This window comes from Narcine bancroftii, chromosome 2 (assembly GCF_036971445.1).
Source record: "Narcine bancroftii isolate sNarBan1 chromosome 2, sNarBan1.hap1, whole genome shotgun sequence".
NCBI lineage: Eukaryota > Metazoa > Chordata > Chondrichthyes > Torpediniformes > Narcinidae > Narcine > Narcine bancroftii.
In genome coordinates, this window is record NC_091470.1 from 345707240 (window position 1) to 345719896 (window position 12657).

Genomic DNA, 12657 nt, shown 5'->3' on the forward strand with positions numbered 1-12657 from the left:
TAATCCAGCCAAGGTGTCGAGCTGGCTTCCTCAGAACAGGCAAGGCCAGGTCTAGATGAGGCATCTGCCTTGGTGAGCACCTGCTCTCTGATCACAATAGTCATTTGATGCTCCCAGATGCAAGCCACTACAGTGCCATTTTCAGGATTAACTGCCTTTTTTGATATATGAATTAAATTTGGAAATAATAGTACATTTCAACACTTCCTTGGTTATCAATTAGAAGGTATTAAAATCTACTATTGTTTCTTATTAAATCAAGAGCATGTTAATGAGGTCCATTGGTATAGGCCTCAGCTGAGCACCTTGAAAAAAATGATTGAGCACTCATGGACTAGCTATTATATATTGGAATGATTAATATTATTTTAATACTGAAGTACTGTCTATTCTGGAAACATAAACATCCTGGAGAAGGTTAGCAGATTAGGGCACTTCTGAGAAAAGATAGGAGGTTAATACTTCAGATGAATGATCTTTTATAATAGTTGAAAATAAAACCATAGAAAATGACAGCACAGTCACAGACCCTTTGGCCCTTCTAGTCTGAGCCTGTTAGTATCAGACAGCAGCAATAGAAATGAGCCCAGTATTATATTTAAAATAATATTTTAAATTATTAATTAAAAATAATATAACACCCTATCTAATTTACCTAGACATATCTACTTAACCCCAAACTATGTGCAAATGTGTGTGTGTGTGTGTGTGTGTGTGTGTGTGTGTGTGTGTGTGTGTGTGTGTGTGTGTGTGTGTGTGTGTGTGTGTGTGTGTACCCAAGCTCAGGCATATTTCTGAAATGGCAGTTCAAAGTTCAGTCTCATAAAATCTAAATGTTGACATGGAGACTTTAAATAGATGCAAAGAAGTTCATAAAGGTGGTTGTGACAAGGTTGTCAGACTTTTTATAAACTCACCAAATCCTGGTCGAGGGGCTTCAAGGGAAATGTCTTTTCAGGTGAGTGGCAATCCAAACTCCCCTTCTCTATGTACAATGCAGGGGACATGAAGTGAGTGATTCTCACAAAGCTTCCAGAACCCTTTTGTGGGTCAGCCAAAATTCGGTCTTTCTTCTGCTTCCACAACCCCATCATGGGTCATCCATTCCAAGCGAACTTTACAATGGTCACAATCCAACTGCAGAATTCCTTTGCTTGCAGAACCCTTTTGTGGGTGATCTGTTCAAATTGACCTTGCCTTTTGGTCATCACCCTATAACATGGAGAAATCAGAAAAAAAGTGTCTATTACCTCATGAGGTCACTTCAGCACAGCATCACTTCTAAGAACTCCTTGCTCCTGTGCTATCTCCTTAAAATGGTACCTGAGGAAACAGTGCACTGTTGCTTTAATCTGTTGGCCACATGGTCTCTACACCTGTGTTTCCAGGCACTTCCTTTCTCTTCAGAAGTATCCAGTTTGAGTGCATGCTGTCCCCAGCCTGTCAACTCACAGTCAAACTTCCAACTTGGTTTGTTCTGTTAAAGTGACAGTCCCATTCAAATGAAAATGAACTGAAAATGGGATCAAGTAATTGTGCCAAAGTACTATTCTGTTTCATTCCACTGACTGACAGCCAGACTATATCCCTCCATACCCTTCCCATCCCTGTACCTGTCCAAATTTACATAAATGGTAAAGCAGTTTGAATTTCCCAGCACCTGGTAGCTTCTTCCAAACGTTCACCACTCTCTGCATGAAGTAGTTCCCCTAATGTTCCCTCTCCTCTTTCATCTTCTAGTTATTGTCTTAACTAACCTTGATGGAAAAAGCCTGCTGGAATTTATCTTGGCTCTGTCCCACATAATTTTGTATACCTCTATTAAATCTCCCCTCATTCTTCTATGCTCCAGGGAATAAAATCCTAACCTTACTCTGTAACTCAGTTGTTCAAGCCCTGTCAGCTTTCTTGAAAATCTGCTCTGCACTCCGTCAATCTTATTGATATCTTTCCTGCAGTTCACTGATGAAAACTGCACAGAAGCCATTGGTGATGTCAAATTTGGAATAACATTACCACAGTATTTCAACTCCAATACTGAATACAGTACAACTCCGATTATTCAAAATTGTCGGGACTGGGCCTATTTCAGATAAACCAGTCTTTTTTTTAACAAAAGCCCAGTCGCAAAAGCAAATCATTTGTAACAGTGTTTATACAACAACAAACATCAAGGGAAGGCTTTTTAAGCATTGAAATAAAGTTTAACTCTCACCAAAAGAATCCTGCCACCGCCGATCACTGACACTTCCCCACCGAGGCCCCGCTTGTGCTGAGAGCCCGAGGGTCCCACTCCTGCCCAGGAGCTTGAGGTCCCCACTGCAGCCAGGAGCCTGAGGTCTGCTGCTGCCGGCACTGGGGGCTCGAGGTCTGCTGCTGGCGGGACAGGCAGCCAGTGGTCCGTTGCTGCCAACACAGGGAGTTTGAGGACCACTGCTACTGGCACTGGGGACTGAAGTCCTCTGCTGCTGGCACTGGGGGCCCAAGGTCTGCTGCACAGCTGCTGCCACCGGAAGCCCATGTCTCTGGTCAGTTTGGCTCTGAAAAATTTGGATCAATGAGGATTTAAGATAATCAGAGTTGTAATGTACTTTGATTTATGAAGGCCAATAGTCCAAAAGCTCTTTTTATGGCCCTATCTACCTGTGACACCACTTTCAGGGAAATATGTATCTAATTTCCCAGATCCCTTTGTTCTACCGCATTCCTCAGCGCCCTTCTGTTTACAATGCACGTCCTACCTTGGTTTTTCCTTCCAAAATTCAACACCTCACACTTGTCTTCATTCAATTCCATCTGCCATTTTGCCACCCATTTTTCCAGCTGGTCCAGATCCTTCTGCAAGCTTTGAAAGTCTTCCTCACTGCGCACTACTTCAGCCTTAGTATCATCTGCAAGCTTGCTGATCGAATTTACCACATTATCATTCAGATCATTGATATAGATGACAAACAACAATGGACACAGCACCAATTCTTGAGGCACATCACTAGTCACAACCTTCCAGTCAGAGAGCCAATCATTCACAACCACTCTCTTTCTTCTCCTGTAAACCCAATGTCTAATCCAATTTGATATCTCACTGAGTGACTAAACCTTCTCAACTAACCTCTCATACTGACCTTGTCCAAGGCCTTCCTAAAATCTATATAGACAATGGCTATGGCCTTTCCATCATCAACTTTCCTGGTTACCACTGCAAAAATATTACCAGATTGATTAAACTCAACCTACCATGCACAAAGCCATGTTGATGATCCCTAATCAGTCCCTGACTATCCAAATTCTTTTACGCTTGATCTCTTAGAACACATTCCAATAACTTGCCCATTACTAACATCAGGCTCACCAACCTATAATTTCCCAAATTATTTTTAGTGCCTTTTTATGCAATGGAGCAACATGAGCTCTCCTACAATCCTCCCGCACCTTACCCAACTATATCCACCTCCAATGCATCAGATACTACTCCACCTGATTAATGGAGCAAGGGCCTCATCTTAAAGTAGGACATTTTAGTCATTCATTCATGCAAGGGTGTCACTGAAAGGTCCAGCATTTAATCCCATCTCTAAATGCCTTTGAACTGAATGATTTATTGCATCATTTCAGGACATAATTGCTATTACATGAAGGTCAAACTGGATAAGTGTAAACTGTAAGGAGTTTATGTTTTTCCCTTGACCTGCATGGGGTTTCTCCAGGTGATCCAGTTTTCTCCCACCCTCCAAAATATGCGAGGTTGGTAAATTAATTCCCTGTAATTGGGTAGCATGGATTACACGGGGGCAGAAGGGCCTTTTACTACGTTGTATAGTTTAAAAGGCATGAAGGCACCAGTGAATCAAGCACAAAAAAAACCTTGTAGTTTCTTAATTAAGACATTGAATATCAATTCATATAAAATTGCTTGAAATTAAGTTTCCCAGCTGCAAAATACAATTTTAGCAAATCTCTAGATTATTGGGCCAAGGCCAAAGATTGCTGATGGAGAAACATAGATTGAAATCTGCATCATGGAAATAATAAAACTAACCACAGAAGCTCATTAGAAGATCTAGACCCTGAATATATTTGCTAAAACATTGGACTGTTCAAATGATTATATTGTAATCTTGGCAGCATTCGTGTCTGTTGGTTCCTTTGTGTTCCTCCTTGCATAATCAAATCAATTGAAGGAGAGCTATGAATAGAACATTCTTTTATGAAGACAGTAACAACAAATCGTGTTTGGGTTCCGTAATCCATGGGGAATCAATAATGCACAATTTAAACTGGTGCTGCCAGGTACATTGCATCTACATAGCCTCTGTTTTGATCAGTTAACTATGAAGGCTCACACACTGTTTAAATTCAGCAAATTTCACTTAATCTCTTGCTCTCCTTGTCCCATGAATACACCAAATTTTATTTGTCATGTCTGAAATATCTGCTCTAGGTCTCCATTAATTCTTGGCGTCACATGAATTTTTTCCCCTCTCTACTATCAACCCCCAAAACCTTTGATCCCATCTGTCCTCCAGCTCTCCCAAATAACCTCTCATTATGCCACAGTTGTCACCTTCCCTTCCCATCAGATTTCAGCGCTGGCAGTCTTTGTCTCCACTCACCAACCTGAATGACTCATCTCCCTTCCACTTGACCCTTTTTTTCACCTGCCAATCATCTGCTTCTGCCTGTCATCATTCATCCCTCCCCGGTTTGTCAGCTCCTGTTCAACTCTTCGCATCCTGTCCGCATTTTGGTGGCAATCTCCCCTCTGCACTCAGTTTTGAGGAAGAGTCCTGGACCAAAACATTGTGCATTCTTTCATTCAAGGCTGCAGGAGTACGTGCTGAGCGACGGTGCAGCCAATACAAGGGCACTGTGGGGAAGGACTACAGTCTAGGGTCTCCCCAATGCCAGGCATTGAGGAGCTGGGACTGGAGGAATTCCCTCATACAATAGGGGAAAAGTGACAAGGTGCCACAGTGGTGGTAATGGTGTAAATAGAATCAAATGTAACAATGTACAAGGTCAGGAATGTATGGATATGAAAGCAAGGGTGGGAACAGACTGAACTGTTTTCTTTTTGTAAATAATTTATTGTGAATAAAGTCTATTTTTGGTTAAAAAATCTTTCTCCTCTCACTGATGCTGCTTAACCCATTGACTTTGTATAGCAGATTGCTCTTGCACCTTTCATTCAATTTGATTGGCCTCACAGGTAGGCTTCAGACCTTTCAGTTCTCATCTCTTGTTTTGCAACTTTTGCCTCAATTTTGAAAGCTTTTTACTCCTACACCTGCTTGCACTGAAGCATCCACAAACATTTGACACAGCGGCTTGTGAGTCTCTAAAGTCACTGGACTATTTAACTCTTTTTAGTGCCACGTTTGAAGTTACAATGCTGAATCTCCTTCACATTCACTTTCAGGATCATATCCGAGGCATCCAGCTCTGAAACACTTCAGTTTAATTGGCTCAGTCAGACAATGGTGCAGTAGGCTATGTCAATGTTCATGCCTGTTATACATCTTTCAGAGGATATTCACAGCTTATGTACCACCCTGACATTACAATACTGTCCTTTCTCAACTTTCAGTCCATTTAGCAACTCTGCAAATTGCTGGAATTCTGCAGATGCCGAGCCATCCTCCACAACTCATCTAATTTAAACTTCAATCTGTATTGACTCTGTCAGCGTCAATTCACGTCACCACACTGCAGCAAAGAATGCTTGGAGACACAAGGCAGCAGATGCTGGAATATGGAGAAAAACAAACAGACTGCTGGAGGAATTCGGGTGGGGGGGAGGGGGGTGGTCAGGCAGCATCCATGGAGGCAAAGGAGCAGTTGATGTTTTGGGTCAAGACCTTGTTTCAGTCCTTCTTTGAGTGAATCATGAAAGTCTGCTGAACACTGTGATTGTAGTCAAAATGCAGAAATACTGGAGGAACTCAGCTGGACTCACAGAGTCCATGGAAGGTAAATATTTATTACTGATGTTTCTGGCCTGAACACTTCTTCAAGGTATGAGTGAGTCCTTCCTCAATGCTCAGGCCCAAAACATCTGATGTATCTTTACCTCCTGTGGATGCTACGAGACTGGTTCAGCTCCTCCAGCTTTTCTGTGTTTTCAGACCTTCTTCACCTGTTGTCTCTCTTTATTTGTGAACACTTGCAGTAATACAACTTCTGTCCTAACACTTCAGTCTTCTCAGGAAGTGCATTTAAATGAGAAAATCTGCATATGGTGGGGCCGGCTGCAATACATAAATGTGCTGGAAAAACTCGGCAGGTCAGGCAGCATCCATAGGAATTAAAGGGTGCCCAATGTTTCAGGCCAGAGGCTTAGTTTGGTATTTGTACATTTTACTAACATTGTACTTTCCCTCCTCAATCAACAAGTTAACCTGTAGAGAATCCTGCACTTGGTCTTTTAAGCCTCTTTCGATCTCTGTCTTCTGAATTCTCTCCACATTTTGAAAATAGTCTCTATTCCATCTACTGAACTGCATGACCAGACATTGCCCTTCACTAAATTCCATCTCCTACTTCTTTGCCCATTCTTCCAACATAGCCAAATCCCTCTCGAGACTTTTTGTTTCCTCAGCACTACCTGAAACTCCAGTTATCCTTGTAACAGCTGCTAATTGACCAGAAAGCCATCAATTCTGACATCTTAAGCATACCCAACGCCAACCTGGGCAGACCACCACTAGTTACCAGCTGCCATTTTATCATGCCAGCATCCAAAGAGGAGGGCTTAGATAGGCACATAGATGTCAGAAAAATAGAGTGGTTTGGGTGTGATAAACGGTAAGATTAGATTGTTGTGCCTAGGTCAGCAATACATAGTAGGCTGAAGGGCCTATATAATGCAGTAACATTCTATGTTCAAATATTCATGAGGATAAAACAGGATCTCCTGTATTGTATGATTTTAGCATGTGCTTTCATGTGTGAATTAATTTCTAAGCTTTGGGGTTCAAAGATGGGATTGTTAAACCAAAAATAGATTTATTCATGATAAATTATTTACAAAAAGAAAACCGTTCAAAGTTTCTTTGCACCCTTTCCATCACTGTATATTGAAACATTCATTTTTTGTTTAGCAACATTGCCATCACAGTGGAATGTTGACATTATTCCCACCCCCCTCCCACTCCTGTTGTTTGACGGGCTTCCCCTCGGATTCAGCCCTTCAAGGTCTTGTGACGGAAGGGCTCCAGGTGGTGGTCCTTCCCCACAGAGGACTCATGATGGCTGCACCAAGACTCAGTGTATCCCTCAGCATATACCCCTGCAGCCTGGAATGTTGTAAGGTAGCAGCATTCCCTCACCAATATTTCTATGTGCTTAAAGACCAACAAGTTTCAGGCAGGCTAAAGGCTGTCTTTCACTGAGTTCTGAATGGCTGTCTCTGTGGGCATCGCCAGGAACAGCCCATAAATCAGTCATCAGTAAAGTGTCCACTCCATTGTAGTAATCTCAGGGATAATATGCGCTGTGGGTGATAGGTCAAGTCCTGGTGCTTGTTAGTGAGCATTAGCAATGAGGCATTCCGTTAAAAATGACCAGAGAGATTTCATGGGGAACCATTCCACAGTCTCCATTGAGTCCTCATCTCCCAGGGGCTATAAAATGTTCCATGCTGACCACTCTCTGGTGGACTTGTGGTCAATGGTGTTTATAAAAACTTGGTGTGGCAAAGACAATCTGACTGTGACATTGCGCAGCAATAAGGCCAGGCCCATCCTTCATAACATGTGGGACAGGTTGAATCTCAGCATGTGGCAGCACTTGGTGCCGTTGAAGTTTTGTTCCAAGCACAACCAGATGCAGTCAGGATGAGGGCCATGTTGGGTACGCCTTTGCCCCCATTGACTGACAACTTGTATATGGCAATCCTTCGGATCCTTTCCATATTGGATCCCCATATGAACTGGAAAACTGCTCAGGTGACTGCCAGGTCAGAGGTGTGGTCGATGGAACGGTACATTGGGACTCAGAGCACCTCATATCTGATGACCAGGTTCTTCACTGTTATTAAGAGGGAGCACCACACCCACTGACCTAATTTCTGGTGGACCATTGCAACTCGCTCCAACCAATTTTTGTTGCATGGTTCAGCCTCTCCAAACCAGTTTCTCAACACTTTCAGGTAGTCAGATCTGTCTACAAAAGGGATGGTGGACTGATTAGACCAGAAAGACGTTGCCTCACTCTTCTTCAGCAGATATCGTCCACCAACTGGGAGGCTTTGACTAAGTGCTGCCACTGCTTGGCAACACCACTCTTCTTATGCCCTCCCTTCCTGTTGGAGTTAGCAATGAGCTCAATGCAGCATGCAAATAAGACTGGAGAGAGTTGGCAACCCTGTCTGACTCCAGACTTGATGGGGAAGCTATCTGTTTCCTACCCTTTGATTTTGACTGCACTGTGATGTCCATGTGGAGCAGCTTCATCCAAATTTGAATTCCCTTCTTAAAGCCCATTTTCAAGAGCACATCCATCTTGTATGTGTGCGATATCCTGTTGAAAGCCTTCTCCTTGTCCAAGCTGATCAGGCAGGTGTCTAACCCATCCTGCACATGGGCAATGGTATCTCTGATTAGCATGAGGCTGTCAGAGATTTTCCTGCCTTGAACTATGCAGGTTTGGACTGGATGGATCACCTGCCCTCGGGCAGACTTGACTTGATGGTGATGGCTTTGTAAAGGATTTTGTAGTCAACATTCAACAATGATACGGTCTCCAATTCTTGAATCCTCTTTTTCCTTCTTCTGTTGAAGATCAGGGTCAAGATTTCCTTCTTCATGGAGTGTGACTGGCTGACTGCCATGAGCAATGCATTCTATACTTCCAGCAGGCCCAGAGGCACATACAACTCAGCCCATAATCTGTTGCTTCAAGGAGTTTTACTTGACCCAAAGGAATGGATGGAGTTCATCAGCTCCGCAGGATAATTGGCTGGTCCATTCTCTCCCACTACTGACATCTAAGACCTCCATTATAGAGGGCAGGAAGTTCTAACAGGCCATTCTGTTTGTGGTTTTTGTGCTATACAGATAAAAGATCTGCTGATCCTGTGTATGATAAACTGCGAGGGTGTGACTGAGCTGTTGTCTTCCCTAAGGCTGTGGATCACAGTGCTCCTTCTGCTAACCTTTTGGGAGTCGAGAAAGCATGTCTCATCCAGCTTCACTGTGCAGACTCTGGATTGGAGGATGATTGTGGAGGACTCTGAGGTGAATAATGCGGCTTGCTGGTTCTTCACCTCTCGGAGTTTCTCTCTCATATGATCCACCGCTCTCGACTGTAGACAGAGTATTTTTTTAACCAAAAATAGACTTTATTCACAATAAATTATTTACAGAAGAAAAAGCCTCTTGATACTTCTGGAATATCAAGTTACAGAAGCACAACACCAAATGTGGAGGAGTACACAAATTTCTTTTGTATGTAGTTGATGCACGATGTTAAATATTGCAGGAAGTCATTGAGCGACTGGCAATACCAATATATCAGCAGCCTCTTTGAGGCAGGATCTACATCTCTTATTTTGTCAGCCACAATTTATTCACTTAGTTTTACAGGGCCCTCCTCATTGGATAAGCTTGTGCTGCTCAGCTTGATAAAAAGAGGGCAGAGAACAAGCGATACTTCACTTGTGCAACCGCGGGAGTCATCTACTACATCCGGTGCTCCAATTGTGGCCTTCTCTACGTTGGAAAGACTGGATGCAGACTGGGAGATCACTTCACTGGGCACCTTCACTCAGACTGCATCAGAGACAGGACTCTCTCAGTAGGCAACCATTTCATGTCTGTCCATGGACTCATGTATTTTCAAACCAAGACCACCTGCATATTGGAGGAGAAACACTTAATTTTCCATCTGGGCACTCTCCAACCGAATGGCATTAACATCGACTGCTCCAGTTTCTGCTAGCCTACTCCCCATTCTCCCTCCATTCCCATTTCCTCTTCTCCCTCCAATCCCATTTCCTCTCTCTCCTTCTTTCCTCCAGCTCTCCACCCCTTCCCTCTCCATCCATGGAACCATCCCTCTTCCCCCTATTTGCAGGTGTGCCCTCACTCCCACTCCCACTTATTACCTCCTTCCTGCCTGTGGGACTGTGATACTCCCCCTGTCCCTTCCCCTGCCATTTTGTTTGGGTGCTTGCCAACATTTTGTCTTATCTTGACGAAGAGCTCAAGACCAAAGCATTGATTATGTATCTTTATCGTTGTTCTATAAAGTACGCTGTTGACCTGCTGAGTTTCCCCAGCATTATAGTTTTACCTTTTTTTATAAAAAGCAAAAAAGTTGCTTCCTTGAGGTCTCTAAAATGTCAGATTAGTAATAGTTGGCAGAAGGGTGAGCCAATTATTTTTTTACATAAAATTTAAGTTTTTTTTCCATTCAAAAATGTCTTCCTACTTTCCTGAGTGGCCATTCACACTTAAAAGATCAAAATTTGAAATCTCCATTTCCTTACACGAGTTTACACTGAATAGCAGAAGTGTGGTAGGTAAAGAGGTGGGACTGCCAAATATGTGCTATTTATTATCCCATTGTTTCCAGAATGCCTGCAGTTAAATTTAGACTGCAGGCATTCCAGAAATTTTACTATGAGTCCAGGATCCTTTTACTCAGATGGTGTTCTGGGAAATTGGGAATAATTTCCTGGAATGCAGCAGCTGTATGAGAAACATAAATGTGTAGTGGCCTATCTGACAGCACTACCTTACGCAAGTGGCAATAAATGACACTGGAGACAGTAGAGTCAGGAATCAGTCCCTTTATTGTGCTTAACCACGGCTTTTATAGTTCCCTCTGCACGTTTCACGCTGAGCCTTCTGGGATGCGGTAGTGACTGCACTTTTCAGCCTCGGGTATCGGGTGCCATGAAAAGCGCGGGCTCTTATTCGCGCGCTTTTCCTAATTGCTGGTGCCTGGCCTGCAGCTGGAGGACTGGGACGTCGTTGGAGGCGATGCGCTCTAGAAATGCGCTCGGTGAACTGCAGTGGCTGTGCGCGATTCAGTTGTTCGCGTGGGGCTCCTGCTACAAATGCTTCTTCTCGATGTGGCTTCATGATTGCAATACCCCTAATGTCCTGCATAAGGTCATGATTTGCAAAATCTTAAAATACACAGAGCTTGCTGGACCATGAAGCTGTAGCATTTATAAAGATCATCCAACATCTTCGCTCTCAGAATCCACAAACTTCCTCATTCAATAAGCTCATCATTGATAGCCAGTGACTCACTCACTCAGAAGAAGAACGAGGTCACTCAAGTGATTATGAAACCCCAAGCTGACAGGAACAGTGAGTTCTGCTTTTGATTGTTAAACGCCTTCAGGCAGTTAATGCTGTATACAGGTTAATTTAGATCAATAAAGATGAACTAACATTTGTCCTCAGCTAATGGTGCTACTGGGAAATCAAGAGGTATACTATTGTCCCAGTTTGATTGCATGCAACAGTAAGAGCTGGGGCAATAGTAATTGGTAAGGTGGAATGTTTATGTGGCGGGTATAATGTTCTCAAAGCCCTCCTTCAGATGAAAGAATGCTGTGTGTTTCCAGTAATTCTGGCATTAAATCTGCATTGTTTTAAAGTGATAGCAACGGATTACCTGAACGTTAATACAATCAAATGATTTTCTGTGGAAAAATCAATGGTGTCTTATTCTGATTTATATTAATAATGCTGTTCTGGGCCCATTGAAAAGATGCAATCCATTCCTCAGGATGTTACACACCTTTTTTGATCTGTGGAGGACAATACTTTTACTGGTTCAGAATCAGAACTTATTGTCCGTACCATGGCACTAAATTTGTTGCTTTGCACCAGCATCATAGGTGCAAATATTGTAATAAATTGCAGTTTTAAAAATTAATTAGCACAAAGTGAGGTTGGCTCCATGGTTCATTGCTAATTCAGAAATCTGATGGCAGAAGGGGAGGAGCTGCTTTGTACCATCAGGTATTCATCTTCAGCCTCCTGTACCTCCTTCCTAATTGAAGCAGGCATGACCTGGATGGTGAGGGACCTTGATGATAGAGGCTGCTTTCTTAAGACACCACCTTTTGTAAATATCCTGGATGGAGTGATGCTCATGGCAGAGTTCACAACTCTCTCTAGTCCTTTCCTGTCCTCTGTATTGGCACGTCCAGTGGTGTAACCAGATGGAAAGTTCTCCATGGTACACCAGGAGAAATTTGCAAGAGTCCACAGCTATGGCTTGAAGATGCTCCTCAATTCTTCCGAAGTTATTTCTGTTCCTGACTCCAGCAGGAATTGCTGCACATTGGTATTCCATCAACACTTTGTTTGCTCAAACATTTAGGCCTCTGTGGAAACATAGCTCACATTCTGTCAGTTGTTGTACTTGAGCAGGTACTGCTCTATCCAATATTCCTCACAATACATCTAAATCAAAATTTAGCAACTGTTAAGAGCATTATCAACTCTACAATTTACAATTGTGACCACATTCAGCCTTTAAAAGATTGTAGGTTAAACATTTAAATCTGCAAATTTCCTTTTCTCTTGAATATGCCCATTTCCAATATTCCAATATTCTTTGGTTTCTTATATTGTTTTTGTTATTATCATTGCTTTTAATGTTATAATTTAGCCTTCTCTCCATTGGGGTAAGGCC